At 34.3% G+C, this 19037-nt stretch overlaps 1 protein-coding gene across 1 annotated transcript in view; it reads left to right on the forward strand.

Moving 5' to 3' along the window:
• The first annotated feature begins 3242 nt into the window (after positions 1–3242).
• LOC132727964 (deoxynucleoside triphosphate triphosphohydrolase SAMHD1-like) overlaps positions 3243–19037 on the forward strand; it is a 37514-nt gene continuing 21719 nt past the window's right edge. The window contains exon 1 of the mRNA XM_060713568.1: positions 3243–3326. The gene's annotated coding sequence lies outside the window, so the exon portion shown is untranslated. The remainder of the gene's footprint in view (positions 3327–19037) is intronic.

Genomic DNA, 19037 nt, shown 5'->3' on the forward strand with positions numbered 1-19037 from the left:
CACTCATATGATTGTCAATGTTTATTATCATTTAAAATAGTAAAAGCTGAGGTCTTAATACCTTCCTGATATCAGATAAGATGATAAAAATCTTCATATTTCCTAAATGGGACTATTATTCAATATCTTACACTGTTATCTGATGACGTTTCCGGAAAAAATCTCTAGTTTAAACAGTAAAATCTCCCTGTTCGAGCTTAGCAAGAAGTCCGGTTTTTAGAGATTATCGTTTTTAGGGGTTATATACAGAGTGATTTTATGACCATTATGATGTGTTTGTACAAGACTTTTGTTTAATGTTCAACTTTACCCTTTATCATATTCTAATATTTAACAAAAAACGTAACCTTATTTGTTTGCTTATTCAAAAGAAGAATACAAGGAATTAGTTATTAGAACAACGTCTTATGTAAATTAAAACTTCTTTTATTGTTTTTTTTAAAATGCATCATATTGAATTTCCTTTTACTTGAAACTTTTAAAAATGCACGAATAATGTTTGTAGCCGATATCTTACTCAAAAAGTGACCTTTTCGTCAAATTAATAGAAATTCATTTATAAAGAAGTTTCCAGATTATAACGATTTGTTTTTTTTGAATAACATGTTTAAATTAAGAGATCCAATCAATATGATCGAGCTTTTTCTTATTGTATTCTACCAAACTACTGAAAACGTAAAGAATACTTCCACAAAACCTTGCACTAAGGTTAGACATATTTTTTCTTACTCAATAGTGACATATCGTTTAAGCATGTCACTTGTCAATAGGAAAATATCGGATAAAGTTTGTAGGCAAATAAATGTTGATAAATTGTTTACATTATAACAAAAGGATATTTATTACACGTATATACAAGTACATTTGACTACTTTTAAAAGAAATTTCTCTTATTATATAAAAAATGCTTGAATGAGAAAATGAAAGAAACCAGATATTGATTAAATTTGTTTTGCTGTTGCAGTATCGCCACATTTGTATTCATATTAAAAAGCAGTTGTAGCAAACATTTAAAAAAATGATTCTACATGAAGGATAATTATACACACATTTGAACATAATATATTCAAAATGTTATTAGGATAAAAACAATCTTTATATTATATGAAATAATACAATTCCAGTTCTAACAAATTTATCCTCCTTTTTGCAGTTATCCTTTTATATAAACTATATATATATATACTTCTCAACATTTGCTAAGCACCATAAGTTAATTTTTATATTAACACAAGTTTAAAACAGATTTCTTTCCACGTTTTGAAAATTCTGATTCAGCAATGTTTTGGGATAGATCCCTGACATGAATCTGTGTTGACTAATTCGTTACAACTCGTCTAGGTAGCATGGAAAGCATGCAAACCAATATTTTCATGTTTTTGATGGGGTGTACAATCACATGTCTTTTGTTATACGGCGAAATTACCGAATTACTGTCATTCAGTGGCTTACAATTCTTACATCTGTCACTTCAATATGGCTAACATTAGGCGGCATTTGAGAGAAGTAGAGTTATTGAGGGTTGTATGGATGGAGCAGTAGGAATCACCTTCCGCCAGATTAGTGCTTCGCATGGTGTACACCACACCGTCATCACCAGAGCCTGTAAGATATACCTGTTACATGGTATACCCGCAAGGAGGCATGCTGGAGGTCGGCAAAGGGTCACAACACCAGCTCAGGATCAGCTGTTTGTCGTTCGGGCACATCGTTCAAGGTTTTTGACAGCAGTTTCTTTTCGTTTGCTTATGCTGCGGGCTCCGTGTTTCCATGCAGACGGTACATAGAAGGCTGCATGAAGGTAATTTGCGGTCGAGAAAACATTGCATACGCATTCCCTTGACGTGTCGACAACGCCAGATCCGTTTGAAATGGATACACGTTGGACCATGCAACACTCGAGACAGGTTCTGTCTAGACTTCAGTGATAGGCTAGCTAGTGTCTGGAGAAGATGAGGTGAGCGGTTTCAGGCTGCAAATATTGCAGAGCATGACCGCTACGAAGGTGGGTCAGTTATCCCGTGGGGAGGCATCAGCTGGGATGGACGAACTGACCTGGTTGTTCTAAATAGAGGCGCATTGACAGGTCAGCGATATTTAGGTTGAATGTTGAAGCAGTCGGCGATCAGTTCATTCTAATTTTCGATAATGCTCGCCCTCATACGACCAGGGTGGTCCAGAACTTCATAGAGAGGGGGTTAACTGAGTTCATGGACTGGCCAACTCGCTCGCCTGACTTAAATCCAATAGAACACACGTGGAATGAGCTGCAGGTTAGAATTTCAGCTCGTCAGCTGCAACCCAGAACCATCCAGGAGTTTGAAGCCATTTTGGTCCAAGAATAAACAGTCATACCCGTTAGAACGACCAGAAACCTAATAGGGAGTATGAAAAGGCACCGCCAAGCTGTCACGGGTCACGCACACGGTATTAAGTCTAAAACTGTAAACAAAAAATCCAAATTAACAAATGTGGAAAACACGCTTCATGTTCTGAATTCTTCGAAACAGGGGTCATCCTCTTCTCTAGCACAAAATCAGTGTAAACTATATTTATAGGGTTAAATTCGTCATTCAGATGAATTGATAAAACAGTAAATCAACATTTAAAACCTTTCGCACGACGTTAATAAAATTATCCCAAAACATATTCACACTCAAACATGTGGTGCTTAGCAAAAGTTGAGAAGTATATCAGTCACTGCTTGATAATCTAGCCCTTCTATTTTGAAAGCACCTTTATGAATGTATCGGAACAGAACATAATTTTACTTTAGTTTTGTATAACATCACAATGCAATAGATATACACAAAACGTAGACGTTACGTTAATGTTTAATGAAATATAAGAATGAAATATCAAACTTTGCGTCTTATTAAGAGATGGACAGTGAACTTGTCAGAGCTGGATTCCACTGTGATACATCAGTTTGCCTACCTGATTGACGCTCATATAAACACTATCTACCTTCCTTTTAACAAAAGTTGAAGGTACCCTATTATTCGAAATAAAAATGTAACATTATGTCGATGAGGGATTAATTTGTTGATTAATTTTTTGTCGATTTATAGTAAAGAGTAAGCATTTCAGTAAACCAATAATGCACTAAATTACACTACTTCTTTCCAATGTACTCCGTGAAGGCGGATCTAAGAAACACTATGTGACAAATTGAAAAAAAGACTAGTTACGCCCAATAAAGTTGCACTGTTGAATTATGGGCTGTAATGACAGGTGTATAAATATATCGTGCAGCTCCTTGTATATTGGCAGTTCAGTGCATAACTCAAAGAATCTCGATTTAAATTGTGGACGCATTATATTTTGTAAGTATTGAAAACTTACATTTTAAGTTAATTATGTAATGAAGACATTTTTCTTGTTTGATTAAATCTCAAATAACAATAACCTGAAAAATTTAGTGGTTAATAAATTAAAATTTAATTGCATTAGTATTAAATTCTTCTGCTTTATTTGAAACGATATTTTTCTAAGAATAAACAAATTCTAGATTAACTCATGTTTAGACTCATCAGACAATATTGTTTCTAACAAATTGATATTGTAAGCTTGTTCTGTTTTTTGTCTATCCCTTCATAAAGTATAGGTTAATGTCTGTTAATTTAAATCTGTCTGGTCCGGTGTAACATTGTTAACTCACCCACATAAACTTATGACTCCCGATCAATATTTTATGTAAAATAATGACCCCCGGTCATAATATAATGACCGGCGAGGGTGTTATGATATTATGACTCCCCTACACGTAGAAAAATGACCCTCACATAGAAAAGTGACCCTCTATAGAATAACGACCCCAACCTATAAAGCCTTTACTGGGCTTTATAGAAACACTGTAAATATGATCATCCTCAGATGAGAAAAATGTCACTTGTCCGTGCGCGTGTCGTGCATCAGTGCAACAATTTGACCGGATCTTTTCACTACTATTGGACGGAATTGTGTCAAACTTTCGTGGATAGCTACCATAATCAGTCTGCAGGAGAATATAAATGGATTCATAACCTCTGAGCCACTTTCAAAATTTCAGTTTATTTAGTTTCGCCTATCGTTTGCTCGTTTAGGGCACACACATTTTTTTTTACTTGGGTACCATATGCCGCTCTTCAAATAATGGCACTTACGTGTCACATTAAAGTTTCCATGATAACCACTATATGAACACATCTGCGGATGTTTCAAAATTTAAAATTTATCTAATTAATGTTTGTTGTTGAATTCTGCTTAAGCCAATGCTAGGGAGCGTGGACGGTAACTTCAGTTTTCAAGTGCTGTCCATGAACAGGCTCAATTAAACCGAACCTGCAACATTTTCAATTTGACCGTGTTCGTCTTCTTAAAAGGGATTCTGTTGTCATCTATTTGACCGGCTGTTATGATGTTTAAGATAATGAATAATCATGAATAAATTCATAATTATTGAATAATTTCATTTTATCGTCAGATGTTTATAATCGCCATTTGCGTTCATCATCTGATTTTCAACTTTACACCCCTATACCAAATACTAAACAATTTTGTAAGACATTTGTTTATTCTGTATTTTGTATTTGGAACGGCCTTCCTTATTATATCAAATCTCAAATGTCAGTACTCAAAATAAAGTGATAAAGAACTGCTTTTTCTCTCAGTCGAAATACCTTATTACCTATAAAAAGATGATTGCCTATACAACTGAATTACATTAAAGAAGGCAGAATATGAAAAAAAGAGAAAAACAAGATTGCTTCCTCTTGGCTTTGAACTCTTTGTTCTCACTGAAAATGAACACACTTTCAGAAAAGGGAATTTGCATTTAGTATTTAATACTTTAAACTTCATTTTCATGTTCGCTTATTTCTTAGCGGGACCTCTAAGCTTTACCGTTGTTTTTGTCAGCTGTTGTCGCGGCAGCAGCAGTTGCAGTACCAGAAGCAGCAACAGGTACAACATCAACAGCAACAAGTATACGCAATTGTAATATGACATTGACTTTATAGTATTTAAGGGGGTAATAGTTTATAGATAAAATAAGGGGTCATTATTCTACGAGGGCTGTTCAATAAATACGCGGAAAAGTGCTGGGATATTTTTAATATTCATGGGAAATTGACGTTCTCTTTATATTTTGTAAATAAACATATAACAAACATGTACACAAAATTTCAATAAAATCGGAAAAAAATTATTAGTACAATTTAAGTATTTCTAAGGTAATCGCAGTGAAACCGGCCCAACGTCGTAACGACGTCACGCTCAACGCATGTATGAGAGTCACTTAAAACACGCACCTAGTCCTTCTCGAAATACTCTCCGTGAAAGGAAACACACTTTTTACAACGGTTGATCCATGACATGAAACTATTGAAGTAGGAGCCATTATTTATCTCTGAAATTGCACCTTGCACCGCGTAGGACAACTCGTCCACATCATCAAAGTGTTCTCCCCGCAGGACGTTCTTCGGTGTCAGGAACAGAAAGAAATCGCTTTTTGTTCGTCCGTCAACATTTTAGGAATCCACCTGGCACACAGGCGTCTCATATTGAGTTGATCGTGAATAATGCGATGCACTGTGCCAATGCTACAATCCGATCTTTCGTGTATTTCGCGAATTGTTATCCGACGATCATTGTCAAGCAGCTCCTTTATCACAGCGACGTGATTTGACGTTACGTTGGGACGTCACCTGCGTTTGTCGTCATGGATGCTTTGTTGGCCGCCTAGAAATCGGGCATAACACTTGTACATTGCTGTTTTCTTCATCGCCTGATCACCATATGCTTTTTGTAATCTTAACATTGGTTCCTTCTTTGTAAACCCGTTCAAAACACAAAATTTTATTGAAGATCGTTGTTCCGATGCCATTTTAACGCCTACGCACTAAACAATATGGCTGCTTAACGCCTAAATGACGACTCACACTAACATGACATCATGTGCGTGTAAATTATGCAAAGTTTGGTGAAAATCGCACGGTAAACGTTAAAATGCGACGTCATTATTAACCAGTGACTATTTGTAAAAATTAACAAAAGTGGGCCGGTAATCGCTACATGTGGTTACCATAACGACCGTTTGTTTATATATGATTCATGCCAGACCGGCAATATTTGCTGTATATTTTCAAAATATGTTTGTCTCTATTACGGTATAAGTTTTATTCAGCTAACTTGGAAAATAAGGAAATAGCGACACTTTTCCGCGTATTTATTGAACAGCCCTCGTATATATAAGGCAGTCAGTATTTTAAAGGAGGGGTTCACTATTTCATATAATATAATGACCGGGGTCATTTTTCTATGGAGTTCACTTTACAAGGTTACACCGACGCTAAACTACGTTGAAATTATGTTTTGCTTATCCTGTGATAAACATAGCGCAAAAATGATACGCTGATTTAACAGGATAATTTAAATTAAATTAAGTTGTTACTGATAAATGAAGTAACTGCATCAAAGAATTCAAAAAAATGAAACGATCTCACTGGACTATAATTTCAACAACTTCTATCTCTAAATCACGACAGAAACTCACAAAAATACATGTGTATTCATTTGATGACATTGTAAGAGGTAATTATGTATTGTTAAAAAAAACTCTTCGTCAAATATTCATACCTTCCCATAGGTTTAATGTCAATGCATGATTACGAAATTTATACTTATAAGTATTATTGTGGTTGTAGGCTACAACCACAGTAATACTTAATAGTATATATTTCGTAAAAACTTGTAGCTAAACTTTCGTTTATTTGGAGCACACTTTTAAAAGCAAGTTGTGTTGAGAAATTTGCCCAATTTTTGGTATAAAATAAACTTGACAAAAAAGAGAAATATTGATAAGAAATAGCTATGGTGGCGAGAATGCAAAAAATGCGAAATCACAAATATACGCAAAAATGAAAAATCAAATCTCTAAAGAACGCCCAAAACAGCAAAATTAACAAGTTTGCAAATAGCAAAAATTAAAGCATAGCATATCTATTGCAAAAAGCTTATCAACCTCCAGCGTTTTAAACCACTCTTTATCAAGGAGTTTGATGTTTAAAAACATACAGCTACGACACAATTTCTAACAAATCGAATTCTTAGATTGGTAATTCTAGACAATGGGTACATTAAAAAACAAGAATAAAGATCAACAAGGCAAAGACAACGTTCACAGGACGCAGTCCCCGACATAAAACCGACCTTTTAGCAAAGGAACAGACAAACACATACGTATATTTATTATTATAGTAAAGGAACAGACACAATTTCAAACCACCCCAGACATACAAAGCAAGCTATATCGCATGGTCATTGAAACCGCATGGAAGAATGTGTACTGATGAGAAAAGTAATATAAACAAAGATGTCTTCTTTTTGAGAACAGTTTAGAAGTACAATTAACAAATCTTATAGGTGTGCATGCATAAATGGTCTGATATGTGTGTCATTTTTGGTACGATCATCCTGAAATTTTCATTAAATACAGTTGAGAGATATGATGATATTTCATTTATTTAATTTCATCAGAAACACATATTTAAAGAACATGCCCAATAAATGTGATAATGCGTTTTAAGCAAATGTCGCAAAAAAATGACCATTAAAATTATTCAAATGTCGTATGGCCACCTGGACTGTTAATTTCAACATGGCAGCGTTGTCGCATGGATTTGACCCAATCTTTTTTTTGGTAATATTTAGTTAGATTTATTCACTTTTGAACAATTTTCGCATATTCGTAGGCGCTAGTTTGTGGCACAGTACCAACACTTCTTAAGATGCGGTTCATTTCACCCCGTAAAGCTTCTTTGACATTTCAGTGTAGCTTCTATCATATTTAAGTCCAGAGATTTTGGTGATACTCCATTACGTTAATGTTGTTTATAAATGTTCAGAAAGATAGTTGGCGCCCTGGACGTGTGTTTGTAAGATATCATGAAGAAACTGCATCATATGTTGTTTTTTAGATATTAATAAAATATTAGTTTGAAGCTCATCGTATTCGTTATGGTCAGCGCTGAGATAACAATTTATAAACGATTAATGAACCCATTGTTAGTGCAAACAGTCTTGCTGAATTTCCCTGTGGATTGCAACAGACCTTGCCTAGTAACGAGCTAAGATTTCTTAAGACTTACATCTACCACAAAATTAAATGTACAACGATAAATCAAACAGCCATGTTGTTATATAAGTCAACGTCGGTATACGTTGATTTAGAAAAAAAGATCACAGATATCATAATTTTGCGACATTTAGTTTTTACGCGCAATCACTTTTATTTGACATGCGTGTTAAATTTGTGTTTGTTATGAAATTAAATAAATGGAATATCATACCATATCTCTCATCTGTATTTATTGAAAATTTCAGCATGATAGTGATTCATATTATAAGATATTTATACATGCACACATATAAGATTTGTTAAGTGTAGACCAAGACAGGTTGGATAAATAGGCTTCTCAAAAAGGCAGATATAAAAGAAGCATTGGAAAAAAAAAGATAAAATAAACCAAGGACGAATTCCATTCGTATAAACAAATTGAACCTACCTCCCCGATGAACACAAAAAATAAGATAGATAATGAATATCATACAAAAATCTAAAAGAAGGATCCATATTATTTTGTTCAACCCCTATTGTGGCATATAAAAGATTAAAAATCTGTAAAGACATATATATCGAAAACAGAAAGCTACAATAAAGAGTTGTCGCTGAAGTTGTCCATGTAATATCTCGGGCTGCAAGACTTGCGTGGTCGTGCCGCGAACAGGAACATACTTATTAGTATAATACCTATGGAGTTGAGAATCTTAACACCTAGAAGGATTAAATAACATATTTAACACCTAGAAGGATTAAATAACATATTTAGGTTATAAATAAAGGCGTTCAGGGACAACCATGCATCTAAACATTCAATAAATCAGCCCATTGAAGTGATTCAATTTTAGGAGTGACGACAATAATTATATAAAGTGGAATCGTAATAATATAATTAAAAATAAAAATATTGCCGTCGTTGTGGTCGTAATCATTATCATCATAAGCAGCAGAATCACCATCAACGTCATCTTTTTTGTCACATTCTTTAATATTGTATCATTCATAAAAACGGTTCTTATTAATGTGATTAAAAGTATTATTGTTGTTGTTGTTGCTGTTGTTGTTGTTTTAGAAGAAGTAGCTGTAACAGCAGCAGCAGCGGTAAAACGTCATCGTTACGGTTTTGCGGAACTTTATTGTTTGCGCTATTTATGTATAAATATCTAAATAACATAGTGTTACTAAAAAAGGATTAATATGTGACTTAGAAAATAAACATCAAACTTCTTGTTATAGAAGGGTTTAACCCCTTAAATGTGAGAGGTAAATACGCTTTGTGTGATAGAAATTTAAAAATATGGGAATGTTCATTTTGATTGGGCCTGTTCATGGACGTAGTTGTTAAATGCAAGCTCCCGTCCACGCCCTCTAGCAGCCTTGGGGATTCCGTTTTTCTCTATTTTAAGCAGAAATGAACATTTCAATAGTATAGGTTGAAATTTTGAATTAAGAAAATCTGCAGTTATGTCCATACTGCGGTCATGGAACGTTCAATGTTGTGTTTTCGCTTTTGGTATTTTTGCACTTTGTCCCATTTTCCCTATGTTACATTTGTCGTTTTGCTGCACTGTCGTATGTAAGCGTTTTGGTTGAGTATGGGGGATATTCCTCGTTTGTTTGTTGTATTTTGAGTTGTTGCTGTTTTTTTTTGCTCGCAAGAATAAAACGTAATCAATTTTGCATTGATGTACAAATTATTTTTAATTTGTTACCAGTAACCTGTTTAAACCAACACAATCATTGAATGTATTATAAAGTACCTTAATTATGTTTACTCATCAAAGCATGCGATTTTTTAAAATAGTTTAGTCTGGATTTATTATTGATCGTTATTGCCGATACCTAACTCTGCGTAGACACATAGATGTTTATTCAGATTTAAATAGACAAAAATTAGGTTCAATTTTGAATTACATAAAATAAGGGACTTTCAAATATAACCAGTACAATCAATTCTATCTAAAATACTTTGATATAATGAATAAAAGGTATAATGCCAGCAATATTACGTGTTGAGAATTGAGTACCGCTCAAACCGGTGCTAGGGGGCGTGAGGGATGCTGCACGTATCCATTATCCCTCATGTACATACTCAATTAAACTGAGTCTGCAATTCTCTTATAATTTTATTGTGATTAATGCTTCCGAGGGATCACTTTCTTTCCAGATTTTTATCTAAACATTTAAAGTAAATATCGACAAGTAAAAAAAACAAACACACGCACACACGCGCACACACACACGCACGCACATACGCGCGCGCACACACGCACATACGCGCGCACACACGCGCACGCACGCGCGCGCACACACACACAATGTATTTTTGAGATAAAATGTACCTTAAACATGTAAGTCGGCCCGATTAGCCCAATGCGAAGAGCATTGGAATAGTGAGACTAGTAATCCAGGTTGTATGCTGGAAATTGACGAAATTTCTCTGCGGACAATGTCTTATTGTCATTTGTCTGTCATCACTGATTAATAATAGTATGTGGGATTACAAATAAGCTATGCAGAAAATTCGCCCAGGAGGATCGACCGCCGATATATGGACAGTTCTAAAACAATAAAATCAAGTAAAAGAATGAAGTAGACGTTTTTCAATTTCTAATAAAATAAAGAAAAACAAAACAGAATCCCTAAAGAAATCCCAACACGGCATAATTTAAAATGTTGCAGGCTCGGTTTGATTGAGCCTGTTCATAGACGGCAGTGGTAATCGCAAGCTACCGTCCACACCCGCTAGCACCGGCTAAAGCAGAATTCAACATTTAACACTTTTTAACATTCTACAATAATTTGCAGATGCGTTCACATAGCGGTTATCAAACAAAAAAAAACTGGTTAATCTTTTTATCCACCAAATCTCTCTCTCCCCCTGGCTGTCAGTCACAATATAAAGTTTCATAATTCTGATAGTTTAACAGAGTTATGCCACTTTTCATTAACTTAGAGAACATCCAAAAAATGTACTTGCGTGGCTATTTGTTTATTTCAATTTATAAATTGTCTTCATACTTGGACAGAATAATCCTTCGGAATGTACCTTCAAGTTCACCAGACTGACCTTGAGTCATAAATGACCTTGAATCTCAAGCTCAAATGATTGAATTTTGTAATTTTTTGCTGTAACTGTATAGAAATAATTTGTTTCGTGAATGGTTTGTCTTCATATTTGGGACAAGACAATTATGAAGATCTTCTTAATTTTGAACTTGACCTTGAGGGTGTAGTTATTGCATTTTCACTGTTTTTTTTGCTATGATTGGCGGTAAAATTTTGTAATAGTATATGGAATTTTGTAATACCTGGACACACATGACATGTCAATTACAATGCATCTGTGTGTGTATGTATGCGCGCTATATCCAATATTTATTTTGTATAACTCTAATCATAATATGTATTCAATCCTACTGAATATTTGTTCATCATGAAAAATTTTTTGAGCGATAATTTTCTATAAATAGAATATAGAATAGAGAACTTAGTTGAGTTATACATAACATATTGATTTCTTTGTTATGGATGGTTTCCTTTAATGAGATTTATGGTCGAAGGTCAAGGCTAGAATTAGATATTCCATCTCAGAGCCTTAATTTATTGACTTGTTAGTTTGTTGTATATTTTTTTACGCCGATTTTAACACGTTTTTGGTCATATCTAATATTAATAACACTAATGAAATGATAACTAGAACTATTACTGAAAGTGTTTCATATCCTCATCCCTTACCTTAAGTAATTGAAAATTAAATTGCCTGAAGCAAAATTTGAACAGCAGGCTACTTTATTTTCAATTACTTAAGGTAAGAGTTATCACGCTTATGGCTTATAAGGGGGGGGGGGTCAATTTAAGCTTCCATACATTTGTGATCTTCAAGGCATGTCAAGTGGTTAATGCCACTATAGTTCATGACACTTAATTTCAACATTGTCTTTGTTGTTATAAATATTATTATTACAATAAACACAAAAGTTGACTTATTGGCATATTTTTATAATAAGACTGATTTTACGAACTATGTCAACATACGGTTTTTATTTGTTTGGGTCGTCAGACCAAACAAATAATGGTAGCGAAATTTCAGAGTCTAATGTTGTTAATTGCAAATGCCGAAAGTAGTCCACTTTTTTTAAAGCGGTTACTTCCCTTTTGTATGTACACTAACGCCGAAAAATTCAGGGGAGATCACTGCGTAAAGATGCTCAAAGACAGGCTCATTAATTTTCAAGCAAAGAAATTCCCGAATGGTCGAAGATTTCTAATATTGTTTTATTGTATTTTCTGATCGAAAATAAGTAAATACAAAACGGACATTCAATCTCTGACACAGAAGTTTACGACAACCCTAACAACAAGTAGTTCTCAAAAACAGCTTAAAATAGCGATTTTAAAAGAAAGAAATATTTTATTTTGTTACAAGTATCTCAACAAATTACAACGCATTCAAAGTTAACACAGTAGCGTTGGCTTATAGAATTGTCCCATAAATGCACAATCACAATTACGCGGATGAAATATGATTTTATCAATGAAAATACTATTTTTAGCGATGTCGATTACCGAATACTACACAAACCGAGTAGTGGAATATATAGATTCTACATGTCGGACTGTTTGGGCGAGAAGATTTTCGCTAAAATATTTACTTCAATTTTAAACAACAGGTCTATCCTGTACAAAATATCTCGAAATTAATAAGGATTACAAACCCGAAATGCAATGAAAGTTCTTAATTTAGAATGACTTGATGTTAATCAGACTTTGTTTGTATAACTTCTCCGTGGTACAGTGGTAACGCGCTCGCTTAGTGAGTGAGAGGTCTCGAGTTCAAATCCCAGTCGAGGAAACTTTTTTTTGTGTTAAATTCTTTTTTAAGTGTCTTTGTTAAGAAAGTAGCCATGATATGCAAGGATAAAGTGTGGCTGTCGTAAAAAATGAACATAAATGATTTTTTGATGCAACTCTAGTTATGCAGAATTCCGTATGTATCAAACGCTGGTGCTTTGCAAAATAAATTATAATACATAAAAATAAACTTACACAGGAAAATGCATACAGATATACAGTACGATTGCAAAGATCAGAAAATACCACAGAACTTGCAGCCCTTCTCAGATTCTCTATAAATATACATGCTTATAGTAAGCTCCAGGATTATTTACATCTGTGTTAAACAACAGTTAAAGTCGTTACAAGCGCTAATTTAGAATAATATGGTTTTCTTCAGGCCGTTCACATATAAATTTACCGTGGCTGAAGGGTTTTCGGGCTCGCTTAGGAAGCGAGAGGTCTGGAGTTCAAATCCAAATAAAGGTAACTCATTTTTTTTCAAATTGTTAAAGTCAAATAAACATTGGATTGAATATCAGTGTTGCAATTAGTCTTATAGCCAATTTACTACAATTAAAACGCTGGAAAGCATTGGTGGCACTATACATATAATCTCACAACCTGCACCTTTCTTACATTCTGAGACCCAAACAAATTCAGCGCCTTCTGTGCTTTGATTTAGATTAAGTAATTAAGTCGAGATGATCATATTATTGTAGAGTTGGTTTACTTAAATAAGTTAAAATGTCGTATGTTTACCAGGACAAGTTGACATGTAACATCGCAAAACTCACTGTATATGTTATTATGATAAAGCTTCCCTATAAAAAAGTTATAAGTCGTGGTATACCGGAACAAGTTGACATGCAACACGAAACTAACCATATTATATTCACACCACGGTACGAACTTAAAAACTTCCGTACAAATGTAAAGAAATCGTATACTCTTATGAACAATTATTATATTGTCAATTGATGTATTTATAGCAACAAAGACATATGTTGTAATTTAAATGTCACAGAATGGTAATCGCATTAAACAGATCACATTATCAAGACATGCTTGACGATTGCAAATCTGCCACATGCATCTCCATGGTGGTCATCATCAAACGTGACTCGGACATCAGAAATGATATGGAGTTGAATGGCGGCACATATAAGCCAACCGATACAAATTCATATTTTCCAAGCCAGTTTTCTTATTCTCTTATTTAATCTGCCACATGCATCTCCATGATGGTAATCATCGCCTTGACCTGTGACATTGGAAATGATATGAAGGTGAGAAGTTGAATGGCAACACATATAAACAAACTGATATAAATTCATTTTTTCCAAGCCAGTTTTCTTAATCTTTTATTAAAACAAGCTTAAACGAATGAAACCAGAGCAAAACGTATAATTTTCTCTATCCCCGTATCAATGCTTTCAATTTCAGTTAGAAGTAATGTGTTTGTAAATTAGTATCGCGATTCTAAAGCGATGCAGAATTTTAAAAGAAAATGGTGATTTGGTGGGAAGCATGTCATTTTATCGTTAAAGTCGCTCCTCCCAACATTTATTTTGTGATATTGGAGGTACAATACATGAACTGAACCTAAATTGTTCGAAATGTAAATTTCCCATTGACGCGAAAATTATATAAAACGATTGAACCTCCGAGATAATTGATTTCAAAAGATATGTCTAGCTTTTGTCAGATATGTACCGGTGTATTCATTGACAAGCTGGTCGTTTTACAAACTTTGTTTGTTTTGGATTTTACGTCACATCGACACAGTAAAGGTCATATCGCGACGTTCCAGCTTTACTGGTGGAGGAAGACCTCAGGTGCCCTTCCGTGCATTATTTCAGGCACAAACGGGCACCTGAGTAGAACCGCCGACGTTCTGTAAGCTAGCTGGATAGATCATGAAAGAATCCAAAGTTCCTGTCGGGATTCGAACCTACAGCGGTGAGTGGCAAGTGGTTTAAAGTCAACGATCTCAACCACTCGGCCACGAGGACAAACGACAGGACCTTCTAACGCTTATGTGCATGAATGGTCATTGGAAAGAAAACAATACTGGACAAAAACTAACAGAATGAATAACAAGTAATACAATGTTAAACAGCAACGCAGTTTATTTTTGAAACAAATAACAAAGTTATTTATGTACAATATTACAAGGTTAAAATATTTTACAGTACCGGGGTGTTAAAACAATACAGCGCATTCCTAAAGAAACTTATTATCCTCTTTTATCCTGGCAAATAATTAAGTTTTATGTCCAAAGAATGTTGCAGTAATATCCCAAAATATGTCCAAAATTACTCTAGAAAAAAAATCCAATTTTGTCGTAAACTTACTTAGAGAATCTTTATTTCACTCTATTTTACTATATTAAGAGGATAAATGAAAATGTTTCCAAACCTACTGGTTTTTATCAATGATAAAAGATTAATCTAATATTTTACCCTTTCTAGAGTAGGCAAACAAATCTGCATTTTCAGCAATATCCTTACTCAATTTTGATTTCTTACTTCAGAAACTGAATTACAATTCTCTTTAAAACACTTCAATAAATTACTCTTTTATCATAAAAGCAATCAAAGCCTTATATAAATGTTATCAACATGAGTCAATCTAAGCCAACCTTCTAGATACCTAGTCAAAATAAATATACTACGATGTATCATTTCTTCTTATGTCCACCACCACCACCATCATCATCAGTAAGTTCAAATTGACGACCTTATGCTTTCCTTAATTATATGTTTGTAAAGTTTACGTACTTATGTTTATTTTCTTCTGAAAGACATAAAATCACATCTCAAGCTTTCTAGCAAGAGCATAAAGAACGCGCGATTAGATTGTCTCTGAACCACGCAGATATGTCGTATACATGTATAGAAATGATTGTTTCAGACCATTTCTCGAACACTGGTAATTTCTATAAAACCGAGAAAAGAGTCATTGTCTACTTCTCGAATAAACAGGGTTGGACTGTATTTATCTCAATTTGAATTTACCAGAGCACAGTTCAGCGAACGCATCGTTTTTGGGACGACTGTCAATCAGAATATCAGTACTAATTGCATTATTCACTTTCACATGGAAATGAATCTTTCAGTACATGCTCGAGCAGAGGTACAATGCAAATGACTGTGGAAATGATTTCCTGCACTGTCAGGGAATCGAAACCGAATTGTCCGATTAACACTCGAACACTCTCTCTGTTGAGATAACTGGACGTTTCTCCATAAATAGATCCCTTAAAAAGATAACTACGAAGCCGATCGAAGTTGGCATTGCATAAGTAAAGAATTGTATTATTACTCATAAATCTCTTTCAGTGTTTCGTTTGTGATGTTTTATACACAAGTTATGTGTAAAGACCTTCATCACATTTTAGAGGATTAGATACAAAGTCTATCTCTTGCAGCTTTTTATTCCATTGTTCTCTAATCGTTTCAAGATTCACTCGTTCTGCTGCCTTCTGCAGATACATTTCAGACTATTCAGTTGTTGGCATGATGCATATGTCATGTTGAAGCTGACTTGGGTGGTCAACTATACAACCGTAACGGCTTTCCCTAGCTATATCTCTAATACGGTACTGCAATTCATCAACAAACTTTTATTTACTTTTATTACCATTTTCGTTGTTTTGTTTTCATTGTTTTCTGATATGAATCATATATTTCAGAATTTTTTTTTATCATACATGTTGTACTAACATGTGTGTATGTAAGTTGTTTTAATTTGATCTGTTGCCACCATGAGTGAAACATACGTTTATCATGTCACTTTGTATTTTTTGAGAGGTACACAAATACATTGTCGTGCCGAAGTAAACTAAAAAATGTCGAGATTATCCTGATAATCAGAAGAAAGTAACCGGGCATTTGAAATTGCACGTTAAGTCGGAAAATGCGAGAGAGTACACTATCATACATCTGCCACTGTGGGTTTACAAGGTGTTAACAAAATATTTTCGCAACACATCACATGTTTTCCGAAAGACCTGTCCTTTCAAAGAAGTAAAAACTAACAGAGCAGTATCATTTCTAAAAATACACGGAGGTGTCTTGGTGTGTGATAACACATCGAACTTCTATTGTTGCTTTGTTATCAACAATTTTCTACGGGAGTTGAAAAGTGCTAAAGAAATGGGAACTTTTTCAAAAGAAAGATTAATGTCTAGAGCAGAAGAATTATGTGCAGTCGAGATTAAACTTGACCGTACTTTCGAATCACAGTACAATGATTGTCAGACACTTCGATTTTACAGACGATCTGACAATACTAGTGCGGTAAACGAATATGTGTTGGCACCTCAACATGTTACAGACTCAATCGACTTGCAAGAAAGACAAATTGAATACAATGACTTTATTGAAAAAGAACTAAACAGAACATATCCAGCTGAGAATGATGGGTCACTTGAATATATCAGAGGAATTTTTATAAAAAATAAAGCATTCATTCGTGATAATACCACTTTATTGAAAACGCTAATGAGTGCAAAAACATTAGCCGAGAACAAAAAAACTTCGATGTTAAATGAAAACATGCTATCTCATTTGAAAGAACTGATTGAATATCTAGAACATCAGTCAACAGAGTACAAATGCTGCATTTGTACAGAGAACTGGAAAAACTGTTTGTTACCGACATGCATGCATATGACTATGTGTCAAGCTTGTGTCATGAAGAATAGAGAATATGGTCGTTTCACATGTCCTCTTTGTAGAGTTCTCAATCCTTTTTATATCATTGACTTTGATATTGCTTCAAAATAAATAAAAATAAACACTAAATTATCATATGTTGAATGCATATACCATTGTATCGAAAGAGCGTCTGATGCACTGGGTTTGGAAATACGACTTAGTTCCCTTAAGCCATGTACCTCTGCAAGATTTAAAGTCTATATCTATTACATCACCCTTTTTCAAGACATTTTCACCACACTTCGAATCATTAGGGCACATTATGCATGCATATGTTGCTTCTGGGCTGAAGAAATCACAATTCCCTGACCCTTTTTTGTATTGATAAAGTGCTGTGCTATAGTAATAATGATCCTCTAGATACGCTGCAGAATCGTATACTCTTGATATGTTATACTTAAAGCAACTCGAGTCACCACATCTCGTTGTTTCAACAAGCATGGACCCATCGCACTTAATTGAAGATTTGAAATTTCCAAACTGCTTTATTTTTCTGTGTCGGGTTTTAAATCCTACATCACATTTATTGGATGTTGAACATGGTCCCCAAGCTTCCCATTCTGTGTAAATACATGGTTCTGGTGGAGACTGAAAGCAGTATTGCTTATAATCCTCACAACAGTCACCATGTATCAAACATGCATTGTCGCAATAGCATGTAGGTGATGAATATGTGAAACATAGATCATCGACAAAACCAGCTGGGCAGCAGCTTTTTTTCTTGGCGCATGAAGTAAAACATAGGGGTAGTATAAAACTAAAGAATAAAACAGTAAATTGTATATTTTTCATGATTATAAGTCATATTGGTTTGTTGAATGTTGTCTTAAATACTAAAATCGTTATACAATTTTATTGATTTTTTCAATGAGTTTCAATGAGTTATTGAATAACTGAGTACCTTTTTCTGACTTCCATACAGATCGTTCAGCATCTTAGGGCTGATATCGTGACATTTTACTTCATCGTAACATTTGGTCAAATAGTCTTCAAGGCCTTCAGTGATGAAAAGGTGTACTTCATCATCAAACGAGTATGAATTGGTGCATAGTCGCCGAGAAGAAGTGCATTGCATTTTCGGTCTAAGTTGGTCTTGATATCAAAATATGTAACGGGAAAAATGTGTTGTTATTTGGAATGGCCATGATAACCATCATTATTTCCATCATTGCTGCCAAGAATACCTGATTTAGGCATATCAATAAATTCAATTAGAGGTCAATGGCGTCCGTCCGAATCCCGTATGTAAATACATATTTTTAAGTCTGAAAGATTTGTTGATTTTTTTCAATGAGTTTTCTTCATCGTTCAAACGATAGTGAAGTTTGATTTTTATAATCATATGCATATAATGCATCTATCATTGTAAAGCCAAT

The sequence above is a fragment of the Ruditapes philippinarum genome, unplaced genomic scaffold, assembly GCF_026571515.1.
Source record: "Ruditapes philippinarum isolate M1 unplaced genomic scaffold, ASM2657151v2 ctg1696_1_1_1_1, whole genome shotgun sequence".
Classification (NCBI taxonomy): Eukaryota; Metazoa; Mollusca; class Bivalvia; order Venerida; family Veneridae; genus Ruditapes; species Ruditapes philippinarum.